Genomic DNA, 20983 nt, shown 5'->3' on the forward strand with positions numbered 1-20983 from the left:
GCCCGCGGCCGGCCGCCAGCACGGCCGCTGCCGCCCGCGGCGGATCGCTGTGGCAGCGGGGTGCGCGTGTAACAGCTGGCGCTGACAGCCCGCTCAGGCCGTGCTGCCGGCGTGCCTGGGGATGGCGCGGGTTGTCTGCTGCGCGGCTGCTCGCTGCTGGTGAGCGCCGCCTCGCTGGCTGACACGGAGGGCTGGCTTGGGTCATGCTCTCTGGAGGTCCGCCAGGATACCTGGGCAGGCCTCGGGCTCCTGCCCTGGCGTCCGTGGTGCCTGCGGGTGTGTGCGCGTGCCCAGGCTTCTGCAGAGCGCCGGGCGGCTCCTCCGGAAAGCCTCATCTGCAGATGCCATCAGGAGGCTCTGTAAATGCAGTACGCTCAATAAAACTTCCCTATTGTTTCCTCTTCTGCAGTAGTTTATGAAAGAGGCTGTTTATACGTACGATAACGGCAAAGGTGCTGCCAAATTGACTGTTTTTCTTCCTAGCTGTGTATTTGATCTCTTGATTGTTTTATTTCGGAAGAATGTTTAGTGGAGGGAAAATAGAGCAGCGCCTGTGGATTACAACACCCTAGAAGGAGGTCTGTATCAGAAATCTATGTAGAGAGCAATGGCAAGGAAGGTCTTTTCTTCACGTTTCTTTAAATTTTATAGTTAAGAAACATGTTTTAAATAAAATTGCAGCAGGAACATAAAAATAAAGTACACTTCCTGGCTACAAAGTAGAAGAGTGACCATTATTCTGATGTATTCTTTTGAGAACTGCCATGTCTCAGTCTCACAGGATATTAATTGTTGCAAAGAAAGTTGACATGAAGCACTCTTAAAATATAAGACAACAAATGGAACTGCTCTGCAGTTCTACAAATATCTCCCTTCCCTTGATGTTTCAGAATTACCTAAAGTAACTGTCAACTATCCACCAAAACGAAAATGTGATAAACCCAGAGAAGCTATTCTGAATTTACTATCCTATATTTGGTGGTAGCATGCATTTTTTGGCTAATGTTGCCAATTGCCTGTTTGGATGTATAGCTTGTTCTATCACTTATAGTTAAGGTGAGCATTTAGTCTGTCTTCTCTCAAGCTATTGTTTTTTGTCTCTTGAGGAACACAGGGTTTAATTTCTGTGTCAGACATGATATAGTGCTGTTAGAGAGTAGGGAGTACCTGAACCTTATACGTAATAAAGTCAGCCCAGTCGGGATGGCAGAGGAAAAGGCAGTGAAATGCCTTCGTATCCTTGTAATGCATGAAGGACATGCACAAAAATAGCAAGATAATATTCATTCTTCATTGTCATGGTTGAAATACAAAATTGAGGGATATCAAAGGATTGTCTAAATAACATCAACTTTGGAGCTGGTTGGTAAAGCATGTCGCAAAACTAGTGCATGACAAAGTCATTGCAAAGGCTCTGCACTGCCTTTTTGTAATTGATTGCCAGCAAACTAGAGGTGATAGTCTGTTCAGCTGGAATATGGCTGGGTAATGTAGTGTTCAGTGCATTACAGCACTTAACTGTCTCAACACTGGAAAGCTAACGTGTTCAGAATTTCRCTTCTGAACAATGAGGTTTTGAGTCTTAAAAATGAAAGCCCTTATGCTGTAGAAAAGGAGAATTCTCCATCGTGAGAAAGCATACTTCAAGATTTTTTTCTAGAAATATATTAAATGATGCATTCAGTAAAACTTGGACATTTTTGCTAATAAATAGCAGTCAAATCTGCTCCTAATATAACCCAGTAATGTTACATTAGCCATGCATATGGTACAATTAAGTCACTGTAGAAAAGAACCAAATCCTTTTTTGTCCTGTTTCATAAGAAAGGTGTCTAAGTTTCATTTTAGCTAAGTCTTTTTTGCCTTGTGTTTCCACTAGTGTAGGTAGCAAAGACAGTAACAGTAATATACAGGCTTAACGCATATATGAAAATATTCACAAAAAAACAGTCTTCAGCTGTCTTCAGTATCTGCAAATCCAGATGCTGTTTTGGAGCCTTTGTTAGTATGACTTGGTTACTCTTGCACAAATATGAACTGCAGTGGGTAAAAGAACTGTATTTGTAAAGATTACAAGCAAACACTAGTGTACACTAGTCAAATTAAACGTAAGTCTAGATTTTCAGTTGGTGTATAATGATTACTTTTTTACTGCATTGGGTCACTCAGAAAGCTAAGTGTGCTGACTTGGGTTTTCTAGAAGTGATTGGAGGTTTAAATTAATGAGGACCAAATACACTTGTGAATATGAGCTTTGGGGAGTGAATCTTTTCATATTGCTAATGCACACAAATGATTTTGGGGTTACAAGCAAAATAACCCCAGATACAAGAATGTGAAGTGTATGACCATAATGAAAACCTAAAAAGGGAGCAATAAAACTCTGCCAACCTTCTCATCTTGATGTTCCAAAATTACTTCTCCACACTTATAATTTGAGGCTTTGATGCAATTGATGGTGGTATACTTTTTTTGTGGTAATGCAAAGACTGATAATTTTCTTATGGATGCTATTGGCAGCAACATTTATGTCTGAAGGCTGCTTAACACATTCCATTATATGTAGTAGAGAAGAGAGGGTTTACAATTCCCCAAAGAGTAACCACCTGAATAAAAAGTAAGCCTTCTGGTTCAGGCTTGAACTCTTTTGGTAAACTGCAGGAAGTAGTTTAGCTGCTTGAGAATATTAGATAAAAGCAAAGCACATGGTTCTGCCTTATAATTTTTCCTACTTTTTTTTTTTTTCTGGAAATGCTTTAGTTCCTCTCTGCTTTGAAAGTAGGTAGCAGTCATTTCAGTCAGACTTTTTGCTGTCGCTTGGATTACACAGTGTGATTTGCCTTATGTGAAACTGCAGCTTGCACATGCTTACTAGGGTCTAGCCCTATGGGACTCAGAAACAAGCTACGATACACGTGCTTCCAAGTTTCAGTTGGTATCACGTGGTTATAAGTCTTGAATGCTATCTACTTGGAAATACTATATTGATTTAAACTAACTTTGAGCAATATTAACTCATAGTATTTTGAAAAGATGTTGTATTGCATAGGTCAGGTGAAAGTTCGAGATCCTTTCTCATTTAATCTTTTTTCTAAGAAGAGTGGGGTACATATAAAAGTGACGTCCACAGAGGCAACTGGGTGTCCACATTTATAAAGCAGATTCTTAAACCTGAGAAGGATACCTCAGTTCCCTAACTTGTGAAAGCTAGTAACTTCATAGCTGTGGTGTGATCTGATGATGCGTTTCTCTCAAGCATTCTCTCAAGCAGAGGAAAGAAGTAAATGCATGTATTTCTTATCACATATTATGTACTTCAACGCTGACTTTTTTTTTTATTCTGAAGGGCGATACATGCACGTTGCATCGTAACACACAAAAAATGCTATTTAGTCTTTTAGCTGTGTTTTCAAGAAAAGCAGCACCTACTGAGTCTTGTGTGGAGTTCATTCTGATAGATGTGATTTCTGAATGCCTGATAGATTGAGCTTCTCCAGATGAGATTAGCAGGCACACATAATTACTTCTGGCTGCAGAGTAGGTATTTCAATGCCTTGCTCAACCATAGTATTCTACTGCCAGTTTTAGCAAGGACTCTTTGAACTCTTCTGGCACTGTGATCAGGCATTAAAGTGAGATGTAAGCTATATTATCATTGGCTTTAAGATACTGTACACTGTAAATTTTTCATGGTGCAATAGACTTCATAGAAGTGACTGTCAGAGATCTGTATCTGTGTTCTGCTTTTGAAAAAAAATAAGAAATTCCTTTAACATTATGGTTGACATACTGATTGTTTTCCCAAAAAACCTTCTGTTTGGATTAAAATGATATTCTTTAGATATTTGGCCATATGGAAAGGCAAGACAGTGTAAAATATGTGTGTTTTTTAGAACACTGATTAGAGAGTTAGAGCAGCAACTATAAAACTTATTGGGTGCATCTTAATTGCTGTGAGTAATGCTAAAGCTTTGAAATGTAATCCTTGGGAATGCTTAAGATACTAATTATATACCAACCAGTCCAGGTGCACTCATTTTGAAATGAGTCTGTGCTGGTCCCTTCTGAGAACTAGGTGTTTCAAATGCCAGAGGTGGAGAAACATTAATTTATATGAAAATGAATCATTCTCCAAAACCAGGAACTAACTTCAAAGCATTAGCATTTTATGACAAGACACACTTCAAGATTAATAAAGCAAGGCCCAAATACACTGAACACAAAAGATTAAGCCTAAAAGAGCACATAGGTTTGGTCTACTAAATATCTAACTGATATTTAGGATTCTAGCGTGCTATTTGACATTAGTTAAATTTCAAAGTCTAAGCATGTAAACCACAGATGCTGTCTTCTATGTATCCTTTTGAGGTAGTCGTTTTCATAGTTCTGGAGTTCTCCTTTTATTTATTTTTTATTTTTTCTGTACTATATCAAAGTCTGCCATTTTGGAACTGTGAATATGAGTTTCAGACCTGTTCCATTTATCTTTATAATTAATTTAAATTGAATGAACTTGTAATCATTTGATCCAACTTTATAGATTTTCTGTTAGCTCTCCTGTAATATTTTTGTCAATAAACAAAACTAAAGTTTTATTCTTTTTGCTTTTTATTCTGTTTATTAAAAAAAGATCTGTAGGCTGTCATATTCAAGGAAGACTGTTTCTTCCTATTATTTGCATTTGCTCTTTACTTCAAATTCACATAAGGCAAATCACACTATGTAATCCAAGCAACAGCAAAAAGTCTGACTGAAATGACTGCCATCTACTTTCAAAGCAGAGAGGAGCTAAGGCTTTCTCTGCCATTCGCCTGCGCTAAGCAAGCTAAGGATATTATATGAGCTTCTCCCAATTTTCTACCCTGTGTTTTAATTTAAATTTCATTTATAAATTTTGGCAGTCTTAGTTGTGGAAATTATTTTTGAGATACTGTACTAGAGGGTTGTTTTTTTGTCAATGCATTCTGGTGGCTGAATATCTTAGAACTATGCTCCTAACTCAGGAGATAGAGCTATTGATGTTTCATTCTCCTTTTTAAGGTATCTATGACACCATTTAAATACTTTACCTAAAACATGGGATAGTTATCCTTGATATGTTCCAGTAATAATTTTGCAATGTTATTTGTTTCAATGTGAGCTCCAGTCAGCATATTTTTCTCTGTTTCTACTGATAGCCTTTCAAAACTTAGGTCCTTGTTGTACAGAAACATAGTGCTGCAGAATCTGCTCTTCAGATTCATCAAAAAACTCATGCAATCACCAGTCATTCAGACCTGTCTTTTTCTGATAACTCTCTTGTTCTGAGGTTCAGTCTTAGTTACCTTCTCTTGCTACCCACATCCTAACCATTCAGCCTTTAAGATATTTATTGGTTAGATATTCATGCATTTGATATGATTGATATTGGAGTCATATGGCTTTTATAAGTTACATTACGCAATTATGAACCTGGTTTTGTAGGTAATATTTCATGCAACTAAGGCATTGTATCAGGCTGAAATTCGTAAGGTTTAGGAAATTTTTACTGATGAATGATCTAAGTATTGGTGGTAACTGTTCAAAATGTGACAGGAATTCATATGGTTATGGAAGAACTGTATTTTGCATGTGATATATAGTATTTATATTCCAAGTTAAAGCCCTTGTTTCCCTTCATGCTGCTATATTTGAATGCCCTACTTCCGAACAACATAGTGACTTCTGCTTTTCTGTTAGTTATACTTTTAATGAGAACCTATTTGTTTCTGTGCATTTCTGCTTATTTTTACTTATCTGAGTTACTAATTGTTACAAGAAATAGCGGAGAAATGGTGGGTCTGATGATGAGCTGATACAGAAGCATGTTGAGGGATGGAGAGGTAWAGAAGCGTGGGAGGAGGAGTTGACAGCAACTGAGCTGTAGTAGTTGTGGGATCTGGACGCAGCCAGAGCAAGCTGCAGTGGAGCAAGTGGCATTCTTTCCCATCTGATGCATCTCAGAAAGGATGCAGTGAGTTCAAGGTACAAAGGAATTATTCATGCAGGAATCTTAGGATGACTGTGGCATTCATCCTTTAATGTAAATAGTTTGCTCCTAAAACTCTTTCTTCTGAATTTGCTGTTGCTTGATCTTTTTTTGGGGTACTAACTTGTGATTGTACAAGAATGGAAGTGCATGTAATGTAAAAAGCAGGAGAAATGGGCAAAATAATAATAAAATGACTTTGACCTAGGAGAAAGCTGGAGACAGAATGAAAAGGAAAGTATTTTGTATTCACTTAAGTTCTCCCTCTCAATAGCTAAGCCTCCCTCAATATCTAAGCCTAATTTTCACTTCTGCGTACTGTGTCATCCCAAGGCTATGTATTTCAGTTGACTCCGAATGTCATTTGGTGTCTTTCACACCTGTGAGAGCAGTAGTTGTTACATATGTGAAATGTTGAATTTCTCTTTTGCATCTAATATGAAGAATAAGATTTTGGTTGAGTAGGACTGYTCTGGGCAGGTGGTGCTGGGGTAGAACTTTGACACATCTCTCTTTTTTTTTTTTTTCCTAAGGTAGTAAGGCAGTGAGAAAAGGGGGAGCTCTTGGGCAATGATATTCAGTTCAGAAACACCATGTGATCCTCTTAAAAAAGTATGAATATTTAATTGCAAAGGGCAACAGGTATTCTTTAAAAACATGGTTTAGAAAATTCTGTAGTAGAACAGTAGAGATTATATTACAGTTGAAAACAGAATTCAAACTTCCTAGTGTAAATGTAACATTAATTTTAAGTGCATACTTCAATTCAATCTGACCTATGAAGTCACATCCAACTCTTGATTTTTGAATTCACTGTTTCTACCTGAGCCACACTTGTTACTGAAGTAAATATAGAAATCTATGCAAATTTGCTTCTGCAGAGGGAGTGGAGGGCTATAAYGGGCTCTAGTTTGGTTTTGTTCACTCAGTGACAAAGTTAAAGGGTTTTCATCCTTAAACTCACTGCCATATGTAGATTGAGAAATCTAGTAGTTTCAGGGTGCCTCACTGTGTAGACATTGTYTCTCCTTCCGGTTTTGTACTGTCCCTGTTTATCAAGGTTATTACTAACACTGCTTTGAAACATCCTTCAGGGAAAGTAAGTTTAAATTATGGTACGATCTGATAATTTATGTACGCTTTCTGGTGTTTCTTATGATAATGGAATCAATTCAAAATCATCTGTCTTYTTCCTACTGTTTCTTCTTTGTATTGCCTATTTCCTGTTTGTGGTTTCTGCAGGGCTGGGAGGGAAAGAATGCACTGATCAGCCTCATATCCTGCCTCATAGCTGTGTCCTTCCGAAGCACAGCTCCTTCCTGGTAGCCAAACCAGGAGAGAGGTGTGTGTTTGTGTGTGTGGGGGGGGGTCTCTCCACGTCGGAAGTTCTTACTTGAGCGGAATTCTCTAAAGTCAGTGATGTTGAGTGGGCTTTAATTTGGGGCAGAGTCTGGCCTCCTGAAACAGTTGCTGGAGTTAAGCACCTTGGAGTTTGGCCTCTTGGATTTGCTCGCACTAGTTTCAGAAGTGTGCGTTGTAAGAGCAATTAGGATGCTGAGCCCTTTGACATGCAGGGTTTATGCCTGTATTGTTGGCTATTCATGTCCATCTTGGATTTATAAAAAGTGAAGWTTGCATATTGGCTGATGGTGTAGGTTGTGCCATGCTCATGTTCGATTTGTCTGGAGTGCATGAAGGATCTGTTAGACTCATGTTAAGGTCTGTTTGCTAGGGCTTGACCTTGCTGTTCGGGGAGTGATTTGAAACTTCACCTGAATTTTCTACTATGCCTGTGTATGTAAACAYGGATGGCAGGTGAGTCTAGGCTTTAGCCCAAGTTTGGAGCCAGGCTTAACCGTTGTGACCCACATTTGAGTATGAAATGGTTCAATTAATTAAAAAATAAGATAATCAGATTTTCCTCAAAAACAATGCTTAGGCACTGAATTTTTAAAAAAGTCTTTTGGCCAACTTTTTTTGGCCAACTGAAGTTCTAATTATTACACTACCCATAAGTGTATTCAAGTCGTTGTATTAAAAACCTAAAAACTTGGTGTTTTCTGAGATGTAAAGCTAATAAAGAAGAATGTGTTGCTAAATAAAGTCTTCATCCTTGTCTCTAAGGTGTTTTAATAAAACCATTTTYTTAAGAAAAAAAGGCCACTGCCCGTAAGTCCTTGGGAATTACAATTATTAGCGTAAAAATGGTCTTTAGATTTGTTTTAAAATCRTTAGCCTATGTATCTCTTCACCCTAAGAATGTTTTAAATCAGAATATTTTTATTTTAAATAAAATAGGCTTGTAAGATCTGAATATAAAAATTAATGGTATTTTAATGGAAGAATATGGTATTTTAAGTCAAACTGATTTTGTATAATAAGGCTTTTAACAAAGTGTATTAATACTGTTAAGTGAAATAAATTGTAGAATTTTATCAGTGAACTTCCAGTGCTGTAAGCTTTGAGTCAAAGCCAACATTWCTAGGTTACCCCAAACTTTTCCTTTTTATACAGCTGTCTCTGGAATTCATGTGTCATTTCAACCAAAGGTGACAGAAAAAGAACATATTTAAATATATATGAAGTYGCATGCATTCTGAGAGGGTGAAATCTCATCTTTTTCAAGGTGACCTTTCATTAGATCTGTTTCTGGGGTCTCCCCTCCTCCCCAAACTGTCTAGAGGTTTACAACTATAATATGAAGAAAATTAACCAGGCTCTGATAAAAAATGTTTTTAGTGGAAAATAGCAAACGGTTTTTTGCTTTCCTTTAACCCAAAACAGACCCCAACTTTTAACTGAAAGTAAACAGTTCACGCACGTRCAGTTGGCCAGATCTGCAGTTTTCTTAAAAAAAAAAAAAAAAAAAAAAAAAAAAAAAAAAAAAAAAAAAAAAGGCACTACTAAACTTTTTAAAGGGACTGACTTTCAAAAATGAAAAGCGAGGAGCTCGCCGGAGCCGGGAGCTCGCAATGTCAGCGTGGCGGCTGCGTGCCTGTGCCTGTGCCTGTGCCTGTGCCTGTGCCGTGCCTTCCTTGCCGGCGCGCTGTCTCTCCGCGGAGCGGCGGCTCCGGCTCCGCTCCCCGCTCTCCTCTCTCGCTCTCTTCTCTTTCCCCCTCTCTCGCTCTCTCTCTTCCCCCCTCCCTTTCTCGCTCTCTCGCTCTCCCTCTCTCTCTCTTACACTGCCAGCCCCTGATGTGATGGCGAAGAAACCCCGTTGACAAGGCACTGCTTTTTCATGACGGTGAGTTTCCCTTTGAGTGTATTATAATTTTGTGATAAAAATTTCAAGGAAAAAAAAAACACACAACCTCCTTCCTCCCTTCCTTCGGGGAGGGAAAAGAGAGGGGGGAAATCTATCTCCAGACAGACAGAAAAGAAAGAGGAGCAAATTAACAACCAGGAGTTGCCAAAACCAGGATATTAGGTTTCAGCCCAGAGAGCTATTGGCTCTGGGGCTATGTATATAAATATATATCTAGAGAGTAAGCGAGCGAGAGGGGAGACAAGGAGGAAGAAGAGGGATATTTTGTGGGTGGCTGTTGTTTGGGCAGATGTGGATTCACATGGAAATGAACTATATATTTCTTTTTTCAGCGAGACTAGTGGTGGTGGCTGCTGAGGGCACTTAAAAAAAAGTTGTTTCTTAAAATAAAGGCGGGGGGGGGGCGAAGAGAGAGATAAGGTTTCAGGTCCAGGCTGATAGCTGCAGAGAGGGGAGAGGTTTGGGGTGGGTTTTTTTTTTCTTGCTGATGCCATGCAAATTCAGAAGAGGAGGGAAGAAAAATCTCTTTTAATGACTCATTGATTGAGCCGGTTTAAAATTAGTTGTTGTTGTCTTTTTTTTTTTTTTTATTTTCCGCCCCCTTGATGGCCATCAAGAGAGGGATGGAAAGAGGAGAGGAGGGAGAGAGAGAGAGTGTGTGTGTGTATGTGTGAGAGAGAGAGTGAGACGGAGAGAGGGGGATAGAGAGAGTGTGTGAGGGAGAAAGAAAAATAATCTTTTCAAATCTCCTCCCTCTTTTTTTTTCCCCCTCGTTTCTTTGCTTTTCTCTAAAGCTCTGTGGTCTGTGAAACACTCTTTCTTCCTGCTCCTCAGGAAAATGGAGACACTTCGTCTCTCTCCTGACTGTGCAGCTGGGAAGGATTTTTCTTTTCTTTTTTTCTTTTTCACTCCTGGCTTAATTTTTTCCTTCCCCCCCTCTGCTTGCCACCACCCTAATCTTGTCATTTCTTTGAGCTTGTGTCTCAGATTTGTGCCTGCTGGGGATTTATTTTTCACTCGTTTCCTCGTTTTTAGTGTCGCCACTAGATTTGATTTGATTTCTTTGGTTCTTTATTTGCAATTTCCTCTGAATTGCTCTGTGCTTCACGCTTTTAAACAAGGAATGGAAACTGTGCTCCTTTTTCTGTGTGCGCGAAATTCTTGGGCGGTAGGTTTGGGCTAATGCGCTTTTTTCTCCTCTTCTCCTCTTCAGAACCAAGTTTTTTCGATGTGTTTTTTTTTTTTTTAATTCCTTTTGGAGAGACACTATTTAACTGTAATGCTTCTATTTAAAACGTAACATTAAACAAGACTCTTTCTGGAGTAACCCATTTGGTTTTCCTTTACAATGTGAATCTGCTGCTTTGTGCTGTCGGATTATTTTTGATAGTTAAAGCAATATTTTATAAATACTGTTTTTACTTGTGGCTAAAACTATAGTTGGTGGGTTGTCCAGGGGGTTTGTTGAAGTGCTCASTTCACTTTTCGGGGTTGTGGGGGTGTTTAAGTGCCTAGTTTTCATTTGCTTTTGATATTTGTTAAATTCACTTACAAGCTGCGGATTATGGCGGAAGTAAGGCAGCTCTAACTATGTGAAAAAACGAACAAAACCGACTTACAGAGGACATATTTGTATTTATTTAAATCTATTATTAGAGCACCATTGGGGGAAGGAAAGAATGAGGTTTTGAGGCCTTTGGTTCCCTGATTCTCTGCTCCCACTGCCCCAATTCTCCTCGTCTTTTCGGGGCTTAATAACGTTAGAATGAAAAAAAGGATTTGAAAGGAGAGGGGAGAGGTCTTCCAGCAGTGGCTCCGGCTGCTCTGGGCTTGGCTGTGAGCGTTTGCCGTGCAGGTCCGGGTGCGTGTGGGAGTGGGAGAAAGAGTAGGGAAGATGGCGCTGTCTGGCTTCCTGCCAGCGTTTGTTGCGCAGTTTCACTGTGACTCTCCTCCCCCACGGGCGCCATTTTAAGGTCCTTTCTGCTGTCACTGCGCCGCGCGGGGCGTTGCCGCCGCGCCTCTGCCGAGGCGTTTCTTCGCTCTCGGTGTGTCAGACATGTTGCCCTGCCGGTCCGAGAAATCCTGTCTGCAAACTCTCGAACTCCCCCAAACTCTTTTTCCTTAGAAAATCGACGTAAGAGACCCCCCCCCCCCGGTGTGCTTTGCGGAGATAGGTTTTTTTCTTTGTATCCAGGGGAGTGGAAAAGGAGGGTGGAGATTTTGGGGCAAAGGATATTTAGTAGGTTAAATCTGTTTACTTTCAGACCTCCCTCATCCCTTGAGTAACCYTGGGCCATGATCCTGTGAGCTATTAAACTTGCTTAATTTGTTCCAGAGGCCTGAGTGGGCCTGGTCCCCTGTTTTTAAGTMTGTAAGCATGAGTTTGTCTTATTTATATACACCTCTAAAGTCTTATTTCTTGACGCAGTATGCATGCGCAGTTGAAGGGGAGAAAAAGTAGGTTTGAAAAAACCTCCTCTTCCACTGAATGATTTGATGACCAAAAATTACACCATAACAGTAAAGAAGAAACCTATCTTTAAACAGTGTTCTAGTGTAACATATGACAAAGTAATCATCATTAAAGAACCTTAAATACCCTTAAAAAATCTTCACAAAACTCAAGGGTGAATAACCTTTTGGTGGGTGAACACATTACGCCTGTTGCTCTCTTCGTAGGCCTTTTTTTTTTCTTTTTCTTTCTCCTTTTTTTTTTTTTGCTTGGGCTGATACCTTTTCATGATTTTTTTTTAATTCCAGATGAAGTAATTTTCCTCCCAAATCTTCCAAATGGTTTAAACTTTGCAGCTCCATTTTAATAGGCTTTTTTTTGGTTTTGATTTGATGCTGTGTGATTTTTTTTTTTAGTGAAAGGATTGAATTTTTTTCTTTTTTTGATCAAGACCCCCTCAAGTTTTTGACACTTTCTGTATAATTTGACCTATGCTTTTGATGCTTGAGTTGAATTCAGACATTGTTAATATTAAAGAACAGCAAGTATGCTGCCAAATCAACTCGTGCTGACCTCTTAAGGAGTGTGGAATGCTTGTTGAATTCTCATTTTATGCTTTTTGACACATCATCGGAGGGCTTCCCTGTGCCTCTTACTCATTCCTGAAGGATGTGACAGGTTTTATTATTTAGGATTACTTCTAAGGCCTTTTAAGTCTTTGGCCTGTTAGTGCTGAAGAGTTTTGAACAACGTTTCTAGTGAAATAAACATTTTTGTTTATTTGATATAATCTGAAAAAATCTCTGAATATGAACTTTTCCAAAGTCTTTCTGGAGGGCAACATTGTTAATGTTGTTAGTTTTTTAAAAGACTGATGCGCATGACAAAAGTCTTACCAATTATTTGAAGTCTGTCAAGTGTGGAATATGGTATCTACATATTTCAGAAAACTTTTTAATGCATGAAATTTGCCCTTTCTTAAAGCTGTTACTTTATATAACTGCTAGCAGTGGTCTTGAATTGCAAGGTACGATTTTTTTTTTTTTAATGTTCATGTACATTTACAATAAAGTTTCACTAATATGCACTAATGGCTGGCAGATTCCTTGTGGATTTTTCATTAATTCATTAAAAAAAAGACAAAAAGTGTAATAAAAATGACAGTGATACATGCTCTTTGCCATGACCTGCACACATTAAAGCAAAATGCATTTTCATTTGAGTTCAGATGTTTGGAGGGTAGAACTTAAATACACTAGCTTTATTCTTTTTTAGATGTAATCCTTTGGCCAGATCTGAGCTTAAAAGTTTTTTTTCCCTCTTCCTATATTTCTGAGAGTAGTACTCTACATTTTTATTGATTCAGAAGCGCAGAAGCTGACTATGTTGATAGACTAGCCCAGTTGTKCTTTAGAAGTGCACTTCATCTTATTATCACCATCACTGGGATGGTGATAAAATACATTAAATGTCTTCTGCTGAACCCATGCTGTGAGCACTTGGCTAGTGTATTGTATGTGTATTCTTGATGTGGTAGTGCTTTCAGTGTATATATGTGGCCTTAAGGCAGATCAGTGCTACAGTTACCACACACTTGACAAGGATAGTTTTGCTGTATCTTAATATTTACATCACCCTATAGATAGCGGTTTTGTGCCTGCTCACCCTCAAATGCTCTTTTTCAGTAGAGTTCATCTATATAGCTCAGTTGTACTCAGGGGAAAAGGCTCAGTCCTCCTAGTGTAGTAGAAGCTGCATTTCCTCCAAGGACACTTTCTGTATCCATAAAGCTTYGAAACAAAGAGTTAAAGAGCTTTGTCAGTATGGACATGTTGGTACACTACTTGGGCATTGTACTGTAGGTACGTTTTCAGAATTTTGCTGGTATAGTTCCACCTCCATTGCAGAAAAAAAAGTTGTATCCACATAACTGTGGTTATATTTTATAATGTGGCTCTAATGGTCAATGATAACACCTTTTCATACCACATTAGGCTTGTGATAAGTCTAATGGTTGGTGCTTTTTAATGTAGATTTAGCAATAGGAGCATGAAAGAATGGCCTTTAACGTGATATGTACAATCTAGGCGTGAGAACCTTGGTAACAGAGCTCATTCTGTTCTGAGAATTGTCATAATTAATTCTGGTAGTTCTGCTGAAATAAACTGCATCTCTGCTTGACTTACCCTCTCCAGTATAGACATGGGGGATGGTCTGCAAAAACGGATGTTTTGCTCTTTTTGCTTACAGTAGAGGTAAGCAGCAAAATACATGTAGTGTAATATTTTTTTTCTAGACTAAAGCTGTTCTAGTGTGAAAGCTGGAATAAAGAATATAAGTAAGGCCCTTCTATAAACATAACTGCATGTACACTGCAGTCGTTATGGTTTATTTTCAGAAAGATTGCATGGTTAAGTGAGTATGTGTATTTTTATTTTCTAATGTTGATGAGCACTGAGCACATTTTCATTATGAAAAACTCCTTTGCTGTGTATTATTTTTGTTTTGAGAATTGCTGAGTTTGCAGACAGAATAAGAATTAACAAGATTAATYAGCACTAACCGACAGTTGAGTTTTCTATTCCTGGAACTTTCCTTATAATGATTTAAAAATCTTTTAAAAAAATCTTAAAATCTTTTAAAATCTAAAATTGAGTGTTTACCAAAAAGGAAAGAAGGAAGGTGGTCTCTCTCTCTCTGTCAAAACTTGATTCAGTAGCTTTCCTTTCATGGAAAGTATTAAGAAAGGGTGGGGAAGAAGAAGAGAGGGGGAAAAGTCCAGAAGACTTAATTAATTGCAACTTAATTGCAAGAGACTGACTGTTCTTGTAAGGGCTGATCTAGTAACTTGTTTTGGGGGAACTTAAATTGATTTTATTGTGAACTAGATAGATCTGAATGTGGAAGTTAAATTTGGTACTGAAGGTTGAATTTATTGAGAGAGATGTTGACTAGAGAAAAAATCTCAGCCCCACAGAACTGGGTGGCAAAATCTCCACTGGCTTCAGCAAGGCATTGGCTTCACCAAAGATAAGATTGGCAACCTGGAGGATTTTTATTTTTGTAGCAGTGGTATAGGCTGTGCTGCTGAATTGGTTACCATCTGTCAATTCATCATACTCAAATTTTAGATAACTTTCCGAACATGATARCTTAGCAGAATCTAAAGCTTCTAAAGCACTGTTCAGCTTTAGTTATTGACAGGAATAAAGTGTTAGATGATGCTTGCTTAATGCCTGTGGCAAGATACCAACATTGTGSGCTTTTTTAAAACTAGTGTTGGCTGGAGTGGTATTAAAAAGGTATTAACTGGGCATTGTTCTACAAGTTAATTGAGGAATGATCGGTTCGTAAGGAAGTCGCATTCTGGGACTGTGTATATATTTTCTCTTTTTAGAATCTTTGAAAATTATATACAAGGAATGAAAAGTATGACTTGTAAGTATTCTGTGCTAGACATCAAGAGAAATGATGCAAGACGTTAAACTGCTGTGTTGCACAAATAACGTTCTGATGGATTGTGTTATTGTATATAGTAGTTTATATATATATATATATATATATATATAGTGCATATATAGAAGTACTTACGAACATCAGACTAGCTCTCGGCAGAGAAATATTTCTGTTTCCACCAACTCCTTTGAGATTATGTCTCCTTCTTTTCCTTTCAAATGTTCTGAGAGTATTAAGATTCCCCAAGAATTATRTATGTGGTGGAACAGCTTAAACGGAGACAGAGCCCAAAATAAGCAATAGCGTGCTCCTAAGGGTAGCCACCATTTGGGAAATGGGCTGAGCTGAGTGTTGAGCCTGGTGAGACCTCCAGACCGAGTTATTCTGGATTTTCTGTGTGGTTTCATGAACCTGTTTTTAGATGGAAGTCTTGTAGAAGTGTTCCACAAAGAGCTCTGTGTTCTGTGGGGAAAATTGTATTGAACAAATTAAAAAAATTCAATTCTCAGTATGTAAAGTGTGTGGTGGGAAACCAGTTTGCCCTGGGAGTTCAGAGATCTCAGTGTGCTTGTCCGTATYAGACTGACTTTCACGAACGTGTGTACAATGGAAGTGCAAATTTCCGTTTTATTCTTAATACATTAAAATATGACTATAGTTTTTGGAAGCTTGATAAATYAGGAATGCTTTTGCCAAACAGTTTAAAAAATCAGTTTTATACTCTGTATTAATCGGAAATCAAATTTAACAAATGGATTAGCAGTCTGTTGTAGGTTGTCTGTGCTTTAGTGTGTAACTTTTATTTGCTCTTCTGTATGTGGAGCTAGTACTTAAAAGTTGAATAAGGACTCTGTCTTCCTAGGTGCCCATCTCCTGCCAAGTCTCAGAATCCATTGAGATGCATATTGTTATAGGACTTGTGTTTACTAAGTGATGGWAGCTCTTTATATGATTCCTGCCTGAATATTCTCATCTCTCCATCTCTTCTTCTTTTTTTTCTTTTTAAACATCTTTTTCATAGAAGTTCTGTGTAATTTTTCCAGGTATTTAAATTACAAGTTTCTTCTTGTACCTATTGTGTACAGAAAGTCTTTGAGAATACTGATACTTAAATGGAGAATTTCCACAGTTGATTTTAGACATTGTAAGTTCATCTTAAAAACACTACTCAAGTTTAGAATCTGAGGGTGGTAATRCATTTTCATATACAGAAAAAGTTCACATGAATTAAGTTCTGTATTACTAATTTGGAACCCCAAATTTATTACCGTGTTAGCTCTTTTTTTAGAATACAATTCCTGATAGAATTTGAAACTATTTATTTATTTATTTATTTATTATCACTTATGCTGAAAGGGAAAGTATATATAAGAAGTAAGTTGGTAGAGGATAAGTCCAATGTGATTTACAAGTGAGAAGTTGAGCCTTTTGCTTTACAAAATACATTTTAAAAATTAATACTACTTTCTTGCTCCTATTGCCTTAAAATGAGAACGTCTTATTAACTGTCTTCTGTATTTTTACCCAAATAAAATTTATAACGGGCATTTTCATTTCCAGTCAACTTCTGCAATATTTAGCTCTTCATCATTGACTGTTGTCATTATTCTGCTAATGCAATTTTTATATTACTAAGTATCTCTTAATAATTTTTTTTGTATTCCATTTTGTAAAACTCAGTTCTTGAAAATTAAAAGATTGAATGTTGTGAGCAACTTGAAGCTGATCATKWAACACATTCTTGATTAGTTACAGGAATCTGATACTACCCTGTTGGTCCAATCTTAGATTGTTCGAAGATAGTATGGACTTGAAATTTAAAAACAAAATATACACTGATAAGGGTTTGAATTTACATTCCTTTTTTACACTCCTATATTGCAGAGAATCCAAGCAAGATTCTGCAGTCCTTGTACAGGTAAGTTCCCTCCAGTTAATCCCAGGCCTTGTTCGTTAGGAACCTGAAGTGATAACTGACATAGTAAATCCCTGGTATAGACAAGGCAGTAGTTAGGGCGCATTAGCAACTTGAAATAAGCACTGCTTAGATGATACATGTTCTCTCACATGTGATAAAATGATAATTCTTTTTTCCTAGTTAAGAAGCACACTGAACATAACTTTTGGCACTATTAAAATTTTAAARTTAATAGAAATCTTGTAGAAAAATTGTGTGACAGCAGGATTTCAGCTCTGGGAGTTCTGTCTCTGCAGTCAGTGTAGGATCAGTCTTAATGCATTGTGTACTTTGATATGGTTTAAGGAGCATTCTCTGTTTTGTGATATTTCTTTTTAGTAGAGTTACCTTCTATGTATATTCAGAATGAGGGATAAAAATGTGATAARTCTGATGTTGAAATAATACATATAGTTCAGTGCAGTACAGTTCACTATGGTGAATATTATGGTAATTCTGATTTTTTTTATATTTCTATAACTGACTATTATTATTGTTACAGTGACAGGTTATTTCTCAGGATTTTCCATAGTGGAATTAATGTTAGTACTGTAGATTAAAATCCTGGAAAGTGGTATAAAACCACAGAATGGTTCAGATTATTTGATGTTTCAGTTATAGTATAAGTCACAATAAAAGTTTCCTTAGAGGCTTCTCTGACTGGACAAAGTCTTATTGAAGCTAGTGAGATTTAGGAGGTATATCATAACTTAAGAGTGTTTGCTTAGACATTAAGTATGTTGCTGTGTTTCAGTTGGATCATCTCCCACTAAAAGGTGGTCGTTATAGCTATCATTTCCTTGTTTGAAAACACAGATTTCCAAAGATCAGTTTTCATGCTGAAGAGTCATGGACCAGCATGCTTCCAGTCAGGAATTGATACTATGTTGCTGCACTGAATTTTAAGTTTGTAGATTTTTACAAAAGTTTCACAAATTTATTTTCTTCTGGATTACCAAGTTTGGATGCTGGTTACATCAAACTTATAGGAATTATTGCTCTAAACATTGCTTATCTACAGTAGCCACTATCCTTGGCTTTCCAGAAATGTAAAAATAATATTTTACTACTTTGTATGTGAAGTTGTGCATGAAGTTATGAATGACTTCAGTGAAAACAAACTAATTCTTTTGTGACAAATCTGAATGTGATTTCAGTGAGCTTGAAATTCGGTATTTATGATAGTTTTGACTAAATGTATAGTTTAGTAGTGAAAGCTATCAAGATAATTGGTGTCAGTTTCTGAGGAAGGTACCCTTTTTGGTAGCTACTCAGGATTGTGTGTGGAATCTTTCAAGGTTCTACAGAGGTATAGATGTTTTAGAGTCGTAGAGACAGGATAAATGCTTATCTTGTTTATTCCTTATGACAAACAGCATATAAGCTGGGTCTTCTAAACAGTCACTTAAGCATTTAAACTTTCTTGAGGTTTAAGTTTCTTCATGGCTATGTGCCTTTTTTTTTTTTTTTAAAAAAAACACGTTCATTGTTTCTGTTTTTTGAAATTATATAAATAATGATAGATATATGAAATATCTGTAAATGGTTTGAGTGTTTCAGGACAAATCCAATTTTAATGACTGCACAGGTTAYAGACCCCGCACGTGCTACGTAATACTCCAGTTTGCATAGTGCAGTGATTAAAGCAGTTACATTCAACATAGGATTTCARTATATCTCTTTCTTTGTATGCAATTATGGAATAATTTAGCTGTAGAAGAGCATTAAAGGTTATGTAGTCCTATCCCCTGCTGTAAGCAGGGCTAGCTTCAGAATTAGAAAATGTTTCAAAGCTTGGATAGCGGTGTGCAAATTTCCGAAGATTCTGTAGCTGTAATGCTTATTACACATTCATATTTCTGAACTTTTTTTTTTCTTTATATCCAATTATTTTTCTTATATCCAATTGAAATTTCCATTGTTGCAACTTGTAACTGTTGCTTCTTGCTGCTCTGCTGTGTATTGCTGAGAAGAGCTGACTCTGCTTGTCTTAGAGTCCCCCTTTGGCTAGTGGAAGAATATAGTTAATCTCGTTTAGCCTTCTGTTTTCCAGACTAAAGAAATGTAGTTTCCTTGGCCTTCTTCAAATGTCATGTGCTCTAGATTCTTAACCATTTTATTGGCAYTCTACTGGATTCGTGCCTTTATATCCCTCTTAAAGTGAGGGAACTCGCTTTAAACTAGRCACAGTATTTTGGAATGGACCTCACAATTGCTGAATGGAGAATAATCACTTCCCTCAACTTTCTGGCTGTGCTCTAATGTGAGAATGGTGGCTCTATTAACTGTGCATGTGAGGCTGCAGTTGAACAGTTGCTTTAAGCAGACAGAAACGCCGAGCTCTTTCACTGTAAATTACTCAGCCTGCTCATTCCTGTCCCCTCTGTTATATTACAGGAATTACCATTCTCATTCTTTTAACCCTATGGCAAGCCAGAGCCAAATCAGGAAGCTAATCCAAGTTGAAAACCAATCTCTCTCTCTCTMTATATATATWTTTWTATATATATATTTTTATATATATATATATAAAATCAAGTCAGATTTTCTAGTTACTGCAGAAAGCGTACAGTTAACTCAGTGAAATTGGAAAAGAGAGGAGCAGGACTACTCTTTCCCCTTTTTGCTGGCCTGCACTTTATACTGAGTTAGAGTGTTCAAAAGAAGGTAGAAGCCTTAAGGCTAGGTATCAGCAGTCCCTCAGAGTATTGGCCTGCATAGGTTTGTAGGAATACTGGAGAAGATCAGATGATAAAACTGCTTTTGTACTGGAAGACTTGGGCAAGCTGMCTGTGGAGTGGCCCTGGTTTCCTTCTGCATGCTTTTCTGCTTCTGGATCAAAGCAGTAACATTTGGCTTTGTGGTAAAGCCAAGAATAAATACATACTTCAACAGATGAATCCCCCCCCCCGGCTATTAAATTTTTCCCTCTTTCTCTTGGTTGTGGATTTTTTCCCCCCAAACTATGAGGAATTGCAAAAGTTCTTGCGTATCTGACTACTCCTGAAATTATAGTTCTAATTGCACATTAATGTGTTTTGATGCTAATATTTYTAAATGAAGTCACAGCGAAGTCATAATCACAATGAAGTTGTTTTAATGCAAGGATGTGAATATGTGTTGCATTAAAGGAGAATGTTTCTGTGCAAGTGAATTTAGTCAAAGATTATCAATGTATCACTAATTAARATGTTTAGAAACGTGTGAGTTTAGAGTTGTCATTTCATATGTAARATGAAGAAGTGCTGAATCAATTCTAGGTTGTTCTAGAAAATGACAGCAAGAAATTTAATGCCTGAAATATACATAGTAATTGTAGAGTGTCAGTCAGTCTAGGAAGGGGCTAGGAGAAAAGTAAGTTAGGAAGATTGAGAAAAATGGTTTAAAGGTGCATTTAATGCCCTCTCTCACCATTAAGAATGTGCTGATGTGGGTTGTGTTTTCTTGAGTCGGTCTCACATTACTTCAGTGTATGGATAAATTATTCTTTCTTTAAAAAACCTGCTTTCAATTACAAATACATTTGGAGTTCAGCTGACTTCAGAACCAGAACATCTCTTCTCTTTCTTTTTGCTAGTTCCATATTGTGTTGTCAGTTTTACTAGCTAGGGCCTTATCTTACATTCTTCAGGAGCATGCGATGAAGGGGGTATGCTTCTTTCCCAAAAGGGGATGGGCAGTGTTACTTCCGTGTGTGCATGGGACACAAGTTGAAGTATATGTTGCCTTCACTTTTCTCCAGAGCAGCAAGAGGGGTATGAAATAAAATAATGGAGTCCTTGATAATAATAAAAATGTTACAGGGAGTATCTGTACTGGACTGTGAATAATTAGTAAGATTGTCCT

At 37.5% G+C, this 20983-nt stretch overlaps 1 protein-coding gene across 3 annotated transcripts in view; it reads left to right on the top strand.

Moving 5' to 3' along the window:
• Positions 1-20983, top strand: part of BICRAL (BICRA like chromatin remodeling complex associated protein) — a 47463-nt gene that overhangs the window by 441 nt on the left and 26039 nt on the right. For 2 of the 3 annotated variants that reach the window (XM_085315822.1, XM_085315824.1), the window contains exon 1: positions 9029-9251. The exons of the other annotated variant lie outside the window; for it this stretch is intronic. The gene's annotated coding sequence lies outside the window, so the exon portion shown is untranslated. Of the gene's footprint in view, positions 1-9028; positions 9252-20983 lie in introns of those variants that run through there. 3 annotated transcript variants of the gene reach the window in all.

This window comes from Rhea americana, unplaced genomic scaffold, assembly GCF_003343005.1.
Source record: "Rhea americana isolate MKP2758 unplaced genomic scaffold, rheAme1 scaffold_44, whole genome shotgun sequence".
NCBI classification, from domain to species: Eukaryota; Metazoa; Chordata; class Aves; order Rheiformes; family Rheidae; genus Rhea; species Rhea americana.